Source organism: Vombatus ursinus, unplaced genomic scaffold (assembly GCF_900497805.2).
Source record: "Vombatus ursinus unplaced genomic scaffold, bare-nosed wombat genome assembly UNPS02011431.1, whole genome shotgun sequence".
Taxonomy (NCBI): Eukaryota; Metazoa; Chordata; class Mammalia; order Diprotodontia; family Vombatidae; genus Vombatus; species Vombatus ursinus.
In genome coordinates this window covers 577221-591473 of record NW_020951209.1, presented here as the reverse complement: position 1 = coordinate 591473, position 14253 = coordinate 577221, and the positions used below count along the sequence as shown (strand labels likewise).

Genomic DNA, 14253 nt, shown 5'->3' with positions numbered 1-14253 from the left:
CTATCTATCTATCTATCTATCTATCTATCTATCTATCTATCCATACATATAATTCTTTTCCCTCCCACTACCCTAGTACTGACAAAGGACTCATGAGTTAATAATATCATCTTTCCATAGAGGAATGTAAACAGTTCAACCTTAATAAGTCTCTTATGATTTCTCTTTCCTGTTTACTTCTTCCATGTTTCACTTGACTCTTGTATTTGAAAGTCAAATTTTATATTCAGCTCTGGTCTTTTCTACAGGAATGCTTGAAAGTCCCCTATTTCATTGAATGACCATTTTTCACCCTGAAGGATTATACTCAGTTTTGCTGGGTAGGTGATTCTTGGCCATAATGCTATCTACTTTGTCCTCTGGAATATCATACTCGATGCCCTCTAGTCCCTTAATGTAGAAGCTGCTAAATCTTGTGTTATCCTGATTGTGTTTCCACAATACTTGAATTGTTTCTTTCTGGCTGCCTGCAATATTTTCTCCTTGACCTGGGAATTCTGGAATTTGGCTACAATATTCCTAGGAGTTTTCCTTTGGGGATCTCTTTCAGGAGGTGATCGGTGGATTCTTTGAATTTTTATTTTGCCCTCTGGTTCTAAAATATCAGGGCAGTTTTCCTTGATATTTTCTTGAAAGATGATGTCTAGGCTCTTTTTTTGATCATGGCTTTCAGATAGTACAATAATTTTTAAGTTCTCTCTCCTGGATCTATTTTCCAGGTCAGTTGTTTTTCCAATGAGATATTTCACATTCTCTTCTATTTTTTCATTCTTTTGAGTTAGTTTTACAGTGCTTTGATTTCTCATATAGTTATTAGCTTCCAATTGCTCCATTTAAATTTTTAAGGAAGTATTTTCTTCAGTAAGCTTTTGGACTTCCTTTTCCATTTAGCCAATTTTGCTTTTTAGGATATTCTTCTCTTCATTGGCTTTTTGGACCTCCTTTGCCATTTGGGTTAGACTATTTTTTAAGGTGTTATTTTCTTCAGTATATTTTTGGGTCTCCTTTAGCATCACTGTCAGGTTTTCCTCTACTTCTCTTACTTGCTTCTCAAAATCCTTTTTGAGCTCTTCCATGGACTGGGACCAATTCATATTTTTCTTGGAGGCTTTAGATGTAGGAACTTTGGCTTCGTTGTCTTCTTCTGGTTGTATGTTTTGATCTTCTTTGTCACCAAAGTAAAATAGTATAGTCTGACTTTTTTTGCACTGCTTGCTCATGATCCTGGCCAATTACTTGAGTTATAAACTCTTTGTTAAGGTAGGGGTCTATTTCCAGTGTGGAGAATATACTGTCCCAAGCTTCAGGGGTTTTGTGCAGCTGTTTTCAGAGATACTTCTAGGGACCTGTAATTTTCAGTTCTTCCAAGATGCTATGATTGAGGGCTAGGTGTTTACTCCTTTACTGTCCTGTGCTCTGCTTTATGAGTGACCACAAGCACTCTTTTCTGTCTTGCAACTGTGAGGAGGATTTCCTCTCCATAGCCACTACAAGCTCCACCACGCCAGCACTCCTCCTTGCCCCAGGACCGCCACCCAGAACTGTGAGCCAGATCCAAGCACGGGCAAAGCAAGAGAATCTTGCACCAGCAGAGAGATCCCTGCAATCCCCCTCTGATCAGCCACTTGATTCCCCTTCAGTCTCTGGGCCAGAAGCTCAGGAGGCAGCTGCCACCCCTAGGCCCAGCTTGGGGAATGGGGCTGGGACCCCACATTTCTCTCTCACTGCAGAAACAGACTTTTCCCACTGACCTTCTAAGTTGCCTTTGGTGTTCATGGGTTGAAAAGTCAGGAAACTGCCATAGCTACCCACAATTCAGTCCTCTGAGACCTGCTCCAGGTTTGCTGCGGCCTGCACGCCCACACCAAACTGCATTCCTCTCCCAGCCAGGCGAGATATACCTTTCCAATCAACCATCCAGGTTGTCTTGGGCTGAAAATTTGTTTCACTTTGTTTTTTTGTGGGTTTTGCTGCTTTAGAATTTGTTTAGAGCCATTTTTTTATAGGTACTTGGAGGGATTTGGGGGAGAGCTTAAGCAAGTCACTGCTTTTACTCCGCCATCTTGGCTCCGCCCCCCCATTTGTTAACTTTTGAATGACCTATCAGTATCTCATTTTGCTCTAATGCAAAACTAAACTAATAAGGTACCTGCCTAAGTCAGGTCAGACGTGATCATTATACCAATCTATCAACCACGATCCTTCTATCCTTGAGAGCACTATGGTGAGGTGGAGGGAATAATACTAAATTTCTATTTCTGTTGAAGGTCTTCCCTTAGCATAATTTAAGATAAACAAAACAAAACAAAACAAACCTTGCCATCTTGGCTCCACGCCCCCCCCCCCCAGTTATTTTTAATATGAATTATTTCCCTCCATCATTTCACCAAATACAGAATCTTGTATTTATAGCAATTAAGTTTCATCTTATTGATTCATTTCATTATCTTCACCTGTCACTACTTTTTAGATCCTTACTCTTTCATCCAATCCATTCTAGCCTTGTGTCATCTGCAAATTTACAAATTATTCTTCCTGTCTTCATCCAAGTCATTGATAAAACTACTAATAGCACATGACCAAGAAGAGATCCCCGAGGCACTCTGCTAGAGATCACTTTCCAAAATCCATTAATGATTAATCTTTGGGTCTAGTTATTCTACCAATATGGAATATACATAACTTATGTTAACATCTCTCACATCTTATCCACAAAGATATCAGTAAATCCAGTTATATTATGTTTATTATAGTCCTGATTTTCCATCAAGTGACCCAGGAAAGAAGAAATGAGGTTAATCTGGTATTACCAGTTCTATTTAATTTTTAAATTTCTGAACTTGAGCAACAAACAGAATGAGCATTTCCAAATACACAGCACAACACAAAAAGAGTGTTGCATATTAAACTATGAATCTCCATTTCATATTCCTTGTTTTTTTTAAATAAAAGTTAAATATAAAGTAATCTGTCATTACATATAAAATTAATACATAGTTAAATATTAATTATTATGACATTTTAATCATAATTATATAAAAATATAGATTAATATATAAACATATCAAATTAAATATTAAAATACATTTTAAAAATAAATTCCATATATTTCATTCATAATTGCCCTGTAATTAAGAAATATTCCAATGACACTCCTCAGAGCCCCTCAGTTTAAAGAAAAAATTAAAAAACTACTATGTAACAAATAAGCAATAGTCAAGTAAAACAAATTCACAGAATGCCCAAAAATGTATGCTTCTTTCTGCACCTGGAGTTTATCATCTTTCTGTCAAGAAGTAGGTTAATATGCTCTATCATAGGTCCTCTGGAGACATGAAGGTTGTTTTCCATTAAAGGGTCATATTTTTCCCTGTAGGATTATGCTCTGTTTCGTAGAGTAAGTTCTTGGATGATATTCTTGGTTGCAAATCTCTCTCTTACGTATTTTTGAATATTATATTCTAAGATCTCTTATTTGAAGTAGAAAATGCCAGATCTTCTTGTGTGATCCTGATTATGATTCTTTTGTACTTTGCGAATGCTTGTGGTATGTCTTTCACTTATGCTGAAGTTCTTAGTTTTGACTACAACATTCCTGGGACTTTTTTTTTTTTGGAATTTCTTCCAGGATGTACTTGGTACATTCTTTCTACCTTCACTTTGTCCTATGGTCTTAAAAGATCTCTGTAATTTTCATTTATGATTTCTTGAAATATAATATCCAGGGCTTTTAGGGGGGAAAGTCATGGTTTTTAGCATATCCAATAATTCTTAAATTATCTCTCCTTGGTCTGTTTTCTGTTTTCAAATTTAAAATTGATTTTAGTTCTGTTTTGCTAAGACTTAATCAAGCCAGATTTAATATTCTTTTTCCTGGTTCCTTCCCCTTATAAACTTCACCCACCATCCACATTCCCAGAGAAACTTGTCTAAAAGTCAAGCTGTCTTATAATTACCTTCACCTTTGTAACCCCACCCATCACCACCAGAGAAAGTTAATTAACTTAGAAGATCAAATCTCATCAATTTGTTGTAGTAACTTCTATTGTCTGAGAACCTTTGTCTTATTATTGAATCACAAATGATTTGGAGGGTTTCAGTAGAGTGGAGGTCCAAATGATGTAATCTCAATTCTAACTATTTTTTCCATAGCCAGTCAGAAGAAGAAACACCCAAATTGTTTGAGATTTTGCTCTGTCATCTTCCTAATTCTTATAAAAGATCCTGTCAGCTCTCATTTGAGGATTTTGGTCATAGAGAGAGGCCATTGACACAATTTATTGGTTACTGCTGGCCTAACTAATAAACTGATTGTGCTTGGAACTTTGTCTCTCAGATTTTCTATTGCAACATAAGTCAGATGTCTTTGATATCAAATATTTTATATTTTCTTCCATTTTTTCTAATCTTTTGATATTGTTATGACATTTCTTGCTGTCACGTGGAGTAATTGAATAAATAAAGAGAAAAGTAAAGAGAAATCTCTTTGGCTTCTTTTAGTTTTCAGGGAGTCTGTTATTTGAGTAAAGTTTATCACTTTCTCTTCTAATCTATTTATTTTTCCTTCCATTTCTTTTCTTTAGACCTTTTTTAATTTCATTTCATTTCTTTTCTTCATTTTTGTAATACATATATGACAAAGTATAAATTTGTAGAATTGCTTCATTCATGTAGTACTTATGGAAAATCCACTTTTCCAAACCCTTTGTGTCTCTGCTCATAGTTGTTACGGAGTTATTTTCCTTTTAGTCTGGGATTCAGGGCATCTCTATATCTATTTAAAAAAAGTATGCTTGTTGATGTAATTTTTGGTTTACTCACCTCCCCAGCTAGTTTCTGAAGTGGGGCTTTGTGCCAAGGCCAGGCTCTGCAGGCTACTGTGCTTTTGGGTGGGGTAATCAGATCTGCTTGGTCTCTCCATGAGTTGCCTGAGTTCTTGCACTGACCTTCAGTTCCCCAGGTTAGAACTCTTGCTTTGATCTTTGTAGGTCAGGGTTTTAGACCTTTAGGGTTCTCCATGGTATCTCAGACTAGAGTGCTAGGGAACTTAGAGACTTTGGTACCTAGGCTGGCCATGACCTGAATGCTATAATTGCAATGGTTGCTTCCACTTTCTAGGGCTTCTAAGGTCCCTACTGTATGTTTCCATACACCCTGGGGCTTCCTGATCACCCTCATTTCTGAAGGTAGCCCACCATTCTTGTTGTTTCCAGACATAATCTTGTAGGCCATGTGTATATCTGGACCATCTCTAGTTTGTTCTGTTTTTGGAGGCTTGTTTTCCTCTTCTAGCTCAGCCTTGGATGATGTCACCCTTCCTTACTATCTAGTGAATTTCTGACTAATGTTCTGCATGGTTCTGGAGAGGAAGAAGTTATGGTAGTTTCTCATTTTATTTCTTGATTATTATTCAGTCTGGTGTGATTTTCAGGTTTTTGTAGAAGTCCGGTACATGAGAGCTGGATGGTTTGCCTCCATTCAGGCTGTCGTATTGGCCTGAAGACTTTGACTTCATTTGAACCAAATCCCAAATCAATCTTCTTTGAACAGACTTCAAATTTAGGAAGATATCTTGATTCCATGAAACTAAAATATTGGAGAGATAGGTCTTATTTATAATGACTAAACTAAGAGTCGGAATATTTTTTGGTTAATGCAATTTAGAGAGTTTCCTCTTTGTTCATCTTTGATCATATTGAAAAGGGAAGAGTCGGAGACAGTGATTGGTTTCAGGAAAATATTTTTCCAAGGTTATGTCTGAATTATCATTACTATTGTTCTGTTTAAGTAAATAAAAAATGGGAAACTTAAAGTATCTATTTTTGTTTTACCTCTGTGGAACTTTTTTTTTTATCTCATGATTACTATAAAATGTAAGCAGAAATTTCTTGTGTTAGAAAGAATTGTGATTAGCATGGGGAATCCTGATCTTCTGGACATCTCTTCAAGCATAAGTCCTTGTGTAGCTCTTCTTCATTCTGTCAACAAGCAATCATTAAGCTTTTACTGTGTGACAGGCACTGTGCTAAGTTCTGGGGATATAAAGAAAGCCAAAAACAGTCTCTGCACACAAGAAGCTCACATTCTAAGGGAAAAGATGGCATGCAAATAAGTTTTTATATACAAGATGTGTACAGTGTAAATGGAAGGCAATTTTAGTGGGAAAGTAGTAGCAATGATGGTGAAAAAGAGGGAGGAAGACCATAAAAGGCTTCTTGTAGAAGGTAAAATTTGAACTGATTTCTGATAGAAGCCAGGGAAACTAAGACATAAAGGTGAAGAGGGAAAGCATTTCAGGTATGTAGGATAGCCAGCAAAGAGTCAGGAAATGACTGTCATGTATAAAAAATAAGAAGTAGAGTCATGTAGCTGGATCTTAGAATGCATAGCCAAATGAATGAATGGAAGAGGCATTTATTTAAGTACTTATTATGTGCAAAGCACTTTATAAAAGGAACCCCAAATATAAAAGATTCCAGGAATATCATGGCCCAAACCCAGAGTTTCCACATCATAGGAAAAATTACAAGCATTCAGAAAGAAGCAGTTCAAGTACCAAGAAATTGTAGTCAGGATCACACAAGATCTGGAAGCTTCCACTTAAATGAGAGGGGATCTTGGAATATACTATTTCAAAAGACAAAAAGAGACTTACAATTGAGAATAACTTATTGTGCAATATTGAGCATAATCCTATAGGGGGAAAATGGCTCTTTAATGGAATGGACACAGGACAGAACCTGAGGGGACAACTTGATTTAGTGGTGATAACCTAGATGAAAATGTAGCAAAAGACACTGACATCCAACTTATTCTCATATTGATGGCTGGACCCTCAGAGCATGGCAACTAACTCAAATTATTGGATTTCCTGGAGGTGGCTACTTCTTATACTGTACCTCACTAGCCCACGCTAGTATCCTTCCTTTTAACAGTCAAACAATAGGTATGATGAACACACAGCAAAGGTATTTACTAATATGGCATAGCAAATAGAAACTATAAAATAGCATTTCCCCATTTCTCCCCCAGAAACCTGGAGCACATTACCTCACAAATGCATATAGCATCCATGAGACGAATAGGCACAAAATTAGGAGTAAAATGATAGTAGCATACATATAGGGAACACACGTGGCCATAGATCCTGGTACTACTCTGGTGTTACTGGGCCCTAAAGTCCATTTTCTCCTGTATGGAGTTCACACACAGGCACATCTCCCCACAGGCACAACATCTTTGCTACGTGGGTTGTTCATTTGGGATCTCCTGATCTATTCTTCTCAACAACTTGACTCTCAATTGCCAGGCAAATTATATCTTGAATCCATAGATAGATCTTTTCTCTGCTGCCAAAAGTCCTGTTCCTAGAAGTTGTTTCCTTCCTGGGTGACTGCTTATCTATATTTGTGTTTGTTTGAAGTGTGTATCTCTTTTCTCTCAACTGCCTAAAACTCTTTCAAACCAACTCTTCAGATGCTGTATGAGGTGTTTTTCCCTAGGTAAGTAACTCTATTGTTAGATATAATGGCCAATGGGAGAGGTGGGGTGAAGTTTGGATGGAGAGAAAAGAGAAAATCCTTTACCTTTTTCCCCAACAGTTGAGCTCTTTCTTGAGTTCTGGTTCTCTAGCTGTTCTATCTCCAAGGCTATTTAAAGCCTCCAGAATAGTGGCCAATTTTTAGCCTGGCCATTTGCTCAATTTTGAAATACATATTCATTTTTGATTTGTCACCACATTAACACCTCATCATTTGTGATCACATCCCATGATTACATCATTGAAGTAGAGAAGGGAGGTAATGGATAAGAATTTGCCCTTCCTTACACTTACATACCCCTCAAAAATGTCCAGATTTTTGACTTAAAAAGTTGGTGATAAGAGTTTTTCTCCTGCACTTGTAAGACTTATATCCAGCTAAGCAAAACAAATTAACATATATTGACTAAGTCTGACAATGTCTTATTTCACACCTGTAGTCCACTTCTCTGCCAAGAAGGAAGCTTTGCTGTGAATACTCTGGAATCATGTTTGGTCACTGCATTCATCAGAAGTCAGATATCTTTCAATACTTTTGTTTTCCTTGCATTACTGTGATCATGTAAATTATTCTCCAGTTTCTACTTACTTTGCTATTCATCAGTTCATATGTCTTCCCATGTTTCTTTAGATTTCTTATTTGTCATTTCTTATAACCCAATAATATTCTATTAATTCATATACACCGTGATTTATTCAGTCATTCTCTAATCTATGAACATCTTTGTTTCTATTTATTTTACTCATTTATCTTTTAAATATAGCTTGTCCCATTAAAGAAAGTAGCTGGGGAGAAAAAAGGAAAAAATGCCTGTAAAATAAAGTATATATGAGCTTATAATAGTAATAGCTAGCATTTGTATAACACCTACTCTTTGACAGGAACTGTGCTAAGTACTTTACAAATATTATTTCGTTTGGTCCTCATAACAACTCTAGGCTGTAGGTGCTATTATTATCTGCATTGCACACTTGAAAAAAACTGAGGCAGACAGACATTAAGTGATTTACCCTGGGTCAAACAGCTAATAAATTTGATTGCAAGGTCACTACTACTATTAGTAGTAGTGAGAAATTCTTTTCTCTTTAGACATCATTTGATGGTAAAAATCTCTTATATGTATATATTACTAGATTGTTTACAAAGCATGTTCACGTCTTCTTCAATGATTCTTCACAATAATCCTGTCATGTAGAAAATGTACACATAGATTCATAGAGTGATTTAGAAGAATGGACTCTTAAAGCTGGGAGGGACTTTAGTGATCATCTAATTCAATCTCATTGTTATACAAATGAGAAAACTGAGGCCCAGAGATATAAACTGACTTGTCTATAGTCACAGGGAAGAAGTAGCAGGGTCAGAACTAGAAATCTGGGCTCAAGTCCAGGGCTCTTTTCACCACAATAAATATTTGTTTTCTCTCTTAAGCATTTCAAACTGGATGTCCTAGAGAAATCTTAAACTCAGCATGCCCAAAATACAACTTAGCTTTCTCCCCAAATCCACTCCTCCAATGTCTCCATTTCTGTAGAAAGTATTACCATTTTCCTACTGTTCCAGTTTTGTAATCTTATTGTTCTGAGTTTCTCACTCTCCCAGATATCCAATCAGTTGCTGAATCTTTCCCTTTTACTTATATGTGTAATTGTTGTCACCCTCATTTGAATGTAAGCTTCATGAGAGCAGGGATCATTTACTTCTTTGTATCCTCTGTTAGGTTCAGCGACTAGCACATTGTAAGCCCTTGACAAATGCTTATTTGTTATTTGTTGAATGAATGGACACCATATTGTCTCCTTTTTTTTTAATGGGAGTTACTACAAATTGTTTATCAGGAGACAAAAAGCATGATGTTTTTCATCATCAAGAAATACGGAAGCTGAAGGACCATAGTATCATATATCTTGAAATGGAGAGAAGTTGAACAGAGGTATGTCAGCTGGATATTTCAGCTTTTTTGTTTTTAAGTTAGATCCTCATTATTTAGCTTCATTATTTTGTTCACAATGTTGTCATTTTCCAATATTTTATTTGCAGTGTTGTGAATTTACATGATACATTATGGAACAAAATTAAAATGTCTTTTGGATCATTTGTGTGCGCCACCATGGTTTTCTATCCATTTATTTATTTATTTTTAACCATACTTGTTATTTCATTAGTATAGGGAGTTTCTATTGAAGAATTTCTTTACTAATGCAGATTGGCACCTTCTCTGCAATGTATAATCTTAGAGAGTTGCCTGAGGGTACTAAAAATCTAGGTGACTTGCCAAAAGTCACACAGTCAGAGGATGGACTGACACAGGGTCTTTATCCATCAGTATGCATAATAATAAAGATTCAATTGTCTAAACCATCTATTCTCCCCTTGGCCTTTTTTTTCCTCTCCAAAAGCTTGGCAGACAACTTGAAAAAGCAAGCCATGATAGACCTGGGATATGACTTGGCAGAGGTAAGAGAGGGATCGAGAAGAAAAATAGAATTGAAGATCCAATCTTGGAACCTCTGGTTTGGAGGGCAGAGTCATGAGCTCCAAAACCTCCATTTAAGGAGGGGTCCCAGAAGAATCTCATTTCCCGCCAGCTGCACTACTTTTGGACTTCTCTGTCATATCCTCAAGCAAGTTATCTTCTCCCTACTCCACTTTTTCAGTTTCCTTTTGTGTATTGTCTTCCCACATTAGATTGTAAGCTCCTTGAAGACAAGGACTGCCTTTTAAAATTTGTTTCCCTAGTGCTTAGCACAGTGCCTGGCACATAGTGGGAGCTTAATAAAAGTTTATTGACTGGTTGACTGACCACCAGTTTTGCTTCTGGCCCACTTCTCACAGCCATCATTCATCATTCATTCATCTGGACAGAAAGGACCAACTATCTCCATTAACTGCTAACCAACTGCCATATAAAGGGCAGGCAAGCCATACTAGCTGAAGCAGCAAGGTAACCTCCCTTTGAGAAAAACAGGAAGGCAAAATGAAATTACCATCACCATTGGTCACCATTTTCCTTCAGGCCCAGATGGGGATGGCCCAGGACCCCAAACTCAAGAATCTTGGGAATAGCAGGCCACTAGACCTAATTTCATTGTGGTCCCCACAGCCATTTTCATAAGGAAAGATTGTGTGTGTGTGTGTGGGAAGGTGTGTGTGTATGTGGGGGAGGGGGGCTCCTTCCTCATCACTAGCAACATCTGCTGACCAATTGCCGCCAATAGGGAGATAGGCACAGAAGTCCTTCTCTAGCCATCTCCCTCAGGTAGGGATATATAGCATGTGTGTATATGTATATGTATAGTACTATATGTATAGTACCAACTGCCAACCAACTACTACCTACAGGTATACAAACCTATCTAGTTGAAGCAGCAAGGCATCTTGAGGGAAAACTGTATGTGGCAGGCAAGTCAAACCATCACTACTGTCTTGACCATCATTTCATCACAGACCCTGGTAGGCACAACCCAGGACTCTGAATCGAAGAGCCCTGGGAATAATAACATTAAATAATGACTTTCAAGAAGAGGCATTCCCTAACTGATGGGCACCCCTACAATTACCAGTTCTTAGCCACCACAAAGAGAGCTGCCATAAACACTCTTATTTTTTTCCTTTTGCCCTAATCATCTTTGGAAACAGACCTAGCAGTGGTATTGCTGGGACAAAGGGTATAGGCAGCTTAATAACTCTTTCAGCATAATTCTAGACCACTCTCCAAAATGGCTGGATGAGTTCACAACTCCACCAACAATGAATTAGTGCCCTAATTTTTCCATATCCCCTCCAACAGTAGGGAAGGGGGGAAGAAAATAAGGGGGGAAAAAGAAAAAAAGAAATTTATGTGATAACTTTATTATTTATAATTTATGAAATATATTTGAGGGGAATATATATTAATTTATTATACATTTAAACTATTACATATTATATATTGAAAAGGAATAGCAAGTTGTACACAATAGGTTTACAGTTTCATGTGCAATCATCTTTTTTTATTATGTTATAGAAATGCTTGTTTTATTCCATAAATTAAAAATAAAATGAAATTTTAAAAAATAAGAAGAGGCATTAATATCTGCTTTGCTGCTGCAGCCCAGGGACCATTAAACTTTTCCATCTGACAGTCAAAATCTTCCATATGTGTTGTCTCCTTCCTTGGAATGTAAACTACTTGATAGCATTTTGTGTGTATTACCAAAGCAACATGTGCACATAGTAAGTACTTATTAAATGCTTCACTTATTCCATTCATTCATTGTGTACTGTGCCATCTAACTGCCTAAATAAATTGTTTCTGACAGACTTGAATCTAAAAATGCAAAGTAGAGTTTAATATTTTTTTTTCAATAGTCTGGACCTTTGATTTCTATTGTGGGGAACTCCAATTGCGGAAATCCCCCTAAAGCTTGAAGGCTGGCAACCTGTGGGCACAAAGAGGTTAAGTGACTTATCCATAGTCACAGGGCATCTAAGTGGTGCTGTGGATAGTGTGCTAGACCTGGGGTCGGGAAGACTCATCTTCACCAGTTCAAATCTGGGTTGACATTTACTAGCTTTGGGACCCTGGGTAAATCACTTAAACCTATCGGCCTCAGTTTGCCTCATCTATTAAATGAGCTAGAGAAAGAAATGGCAAACCACTCCAGTATCTTTGCCAAGAAAATCTCCAAAGGGGTCATGAAGAGTTAGACATGACTGAAACTAAACAACAATAAAAACCATAATCACACTGCCAGTATATTTCAGAGGTCCTTGAATCCAGGTCTTTTTTACTTCTAGTCCTTTATCCAATAACTACATCATACTGTTTCTCATAAATACATTGAGGTGTTATTTTGTTGGGTTAAGGCAAGGCTGCCAAAATGAAAAGGATGATGTTCCTACTATTACTAAGGCTATAGTTTAAAATCTTGCCTTGAGACCTGGGGTCCTTAACCCTTTTTGTGCCATTGACCCCTTTAGCAGTCTGGTGAAGCCTATGAATTTCTTCGAAAAATGTTCTTAAATGCATAACATAGAACATACAGGATCACAAAGGAAACCAATTATGTTGAAATATAATTATCAAAATATTTTTAAAAAGCAAGTTCATGAACCCCAGAATAAGAACTCTGTTTTCAGTAAGATATTAACTTTTTCTCCTCAGTGCAGAAAAGTCCTATCAATTTTGAAATTTTTTTACCATGTTGCAAAAGTTTGCATTTTTAATGAAAAAAGTGTTTTTTTCACTCATGTGATTTGAGCATTGTTATGCTGTTTACTATATTAAATTTAGTATTTGCTATATTTACTATATGTAAATATATTACATATAAAATGTACACAATATACAAATACACTATATGGAAATATGCTAAATATTGTACACTATATTTAATGATCAAAAGCATTTGTATTTGCTAATCTGTGTATACGCTGAATCCCCCTTTTTAAGTAAGCTGTTTGAGTGCAATGATTGTTTATATCCCAGGAATCTAACACAGTGCCTCATGGAGCATTTTGCTGTTGTTTTTCTTGGCAAAGATTCTGGAGTGGTTTGTCATTTCCTTCTCTAGTGGATTAGGCAAACAGAGATTAAGTGATTTGCCCAGGGTCATAAAGCTCGTGAGTGTCTGAGATTGGATTTGAACTCAGGTATTCCTGACTCCAAGCCCAGTGCTCCATCCACTGTACCATCTAGCTGCCTCATATAGGATATAGCATGTGCTTAATAGGTTCAAATCTCTGCCAGGAAAACCCCAAATAGGGGCACAAAGAGTCAGACATGATTGAAGAAAAACAAAAATGTGCTTAATAAATGCTTGTGGAATTGAAGTAGGAAAGAGGAATGGATAGAAGGCTGGTGCTAGAATTAGCAAGATCTGGGTTCAAGTTCCTCTTCTGACGCACACTGGCTGTGTGACCACAGGCAAGTCACTTTACTTCTCTGGTTCTGAGCTTCTATATTTGTAAAATGATGGGTTTGGACTAGATCCTAATGTGTGTGTGTGTGTGTGTGTGTGTGTGTGTGTAAGAATGCGTCTAAGGGTGTCAAGTAGGTGGTGCAGTGGATAGAGTACTGGCCCTGGATTCAGAAGAACCTGAGTTCAAATTCGGCCTCAGAAACGTAACACTTACTAGCTGTGTGACCCTGGGCAGTCACTTAACCCCATTGCCTAGCTTTAAAAAAAAAAAAAAAAAAAAAAAGAATGTGTCTAAGCCTAAGACACCTTTCACAAAATTAGAATAGCTGCTGATTTGCTTTATCATAAGGTGGTTTACATGCAGGAAATTCCCTAACACTAATTAAAAGTACAATTAGGAGAACCAAAATAAAGGAGATCTTAAATTGCCTTTAACAGTACATTTATATAATACAAATATTTACTACAATTTATATACTACAATTCCATAATAGTAAAGTACAGTAAAAACCTATTTTGAAAAAAAGAAAAACTCAATTCCCTAAGGAAACTGGACAGCAATGTGGCAATTAAACAGCAGATTTTTAAAAGGTAGAAATGGCAAGTGACATTATTCTTAAATATTTATCAGTAATACAGTATATTATATATACAGTATATGTATACGATATGCTGTATGCATGCATACAAACTGTATCATTAATCTATATTATAGCTTTATCAATAACAGTATATTATATACTGTATGCAGCATATATACTTTATCTTTATCAATAATACAGTATATCTTTATCAACAATACATTACAT

General features: G+C 36.6%; 1 pseudogene; it reads right to left on the bottom strand.

Moving 5' to 3' along the window:
- LOC114038890 overlaps positions 1-4921 on the bottom strand; it is a 96601-nt pseudogene extending 91680 nt beyond the window's left edge.
- Between the last annotated feature and the right edge of the window lie 9332 nt (positions 4922-14253).